The sequence below is a fragment of the Chiloscyllium plagiosum genome, chromosome 24 (assembly GCF_004010195.1).
Source record: "Chiloscyllium plagiosum isolate BGI_BamShark_2017 chromosome 24, ASM401019v2, whole genome shotgun sequence".
NCBI classification, from domain to species: domain Eukaryota; kingdom Metazoa; phylum Chordata; class Chondrichthyes; order Orectolobiformes; family Hemiscylliidae; genus Chiloscyllium; species Chiloscyllium plagiosum.
Window position 1 is genome coordinate 1,377,774 of NC_057733.1, and position 1,907 is coordinate 1,379,680.

Here is a 1,907-nt window from a genome sequence, read left to right on the forward strand (position 1 = left end):
TCCCTGATCATTCGAGTGCAATACATTTAATAAGATTAAAACTACGAACATCAATTACACTTGCGAAGTATTACTACTGTTTCTTATCGTTTTCAAGTTCCAGTCGTTTTCCTTCAGATGTGGCCAACACAATTTGTGGTATTGGCCCACCAGCACGGTCCCGTTCCGCGTATTGCAGTCTGATCCTGCCGGAGCGGCTCGGTTTGCCAGCGCTGACTGTTTAATTTAAAGTATTTGAAGCTGTTTCTCACACATACGTCCGTGTGCATTGACTCATTCCCCATCCCCCTCCTAACTCCTCCTCCCTGCCTCGGTGGGTACTGCCTTACTCCTCCCAGCCTCAGAGGGCGCTCCTGCACCACTCTTCCCGGCTTCTGAGGGTGATGTTGCACTGACACCTCCCGCCCTCAGAATGGCGCTGCTACATCACCTCCTCCTCCTGGTCCCAGAAGGCGCTGCTGTACTGACTTCCTCCCGGCTGCCGCAGGCGTTCCTGCGCTGACTCTTCCGGACCACAGAGGGCGCTGTAAGAGTGACTGCTCCAGGCTGCAGAGGGCGCTGGTGAGCATACACTGGCCGAAAAGCCCCTGCGGTGGATTTGGGATAGTAGAGCCTGAGTAAGAGCAAGAATTGTTAGGGCGCAGGAGATAAGTTGATACATCACATCTGCACTGGCCATCGAAATGAAGAATGAATTTCGTGTAGCTTGCTCTCCATATCCCAAAAGTTGTGCATATTCTGCCTTTTTGGAAAATATCACACTCTGAGGCAGCCTATTCCAGATCCTAACCAGCTTCGTTGCCAGTGCTTCATTTGCCAATTATCCTGAATCTAGCTTTATCTCCTTGATTATGATCGGGATAGATTTTCTCCCATCTGTCCTGTGCAGATTGATTTTTTTTTAATTCCCGATGGTTGGGGCAAGTTATAAAAAAAATTATTGCACAAAAACAGCTCCATCAAGTCATCAAACATCTATCTATTCACTTTCCTATTTTCCAGCACTTGGTTCATAGCCTTGCAGACTGAGACATTCCAAAAGGTCATCTAAACACATCTTAAATGTCTTGGTTCCTGCCTCTGCACCTTTTCAGGCAGAATTCACATGACAGCAAGGTTATAATCCAACAGGTTTATTTGAAAGCACAAGCTTTTTAGTCAGCACCTCCATATCAGGACCCTTTCAGGCAGATTTTCCTGCAATCCCATCTAAACTTCTTCTTCCTTACATTAAAGCAGTGCCCTTGATTATAGAAGTTGAGATAATGATCAGCCATATTTAACTAATGGAGAGGACTCATGAAGGAATGTGGTCTACTGATATTCTGAGAAAAGGGAAAAGAGTAAAAGAGGCAGAGAAAGAGGACGCAGGGAAGGAGATACATGTGATACAGAGTAAAAGTGAAATGAGTGACTGAGATACAGAGAGTACTGTACAGGAAGAGATACAGAGAGAAATAGAAAAAACACGATTGTAGGAAAGTGGGTTGAAAGAAGAGTGTGATTCACAGGGAGACAGAGATATAGAGAGGGATGCAAACAATGAGAGAAAGAAAGGGATGTGGAGCAGGAAGATAATTACACCCAAGGAGAGAACAAGGGAGACAAATGAGAGACAGGCACACAAAGGGGTTGATTGAGACAAACAGAGGAGCAATTGAAAATAGAGACTGGCGTGGAGGGAGAGAAATGGAAATAACATTAGAGAGACGGAGTGAGGGGGAAGGGACTGAGAAAACAGATAAATGAAAGGGCACAAGGATTGGTGACCACAATTCTGTGACTTTCACCTTGGTTATGGAGAGAGATAGGTGGGTGCAACAGGGTAGGTTTTACAATTGGGGGAAGGGTAATTACGATGCTGTAAGACAGGATCTGAGGAGCATAAGTTGGGAGCATAGGCTGTC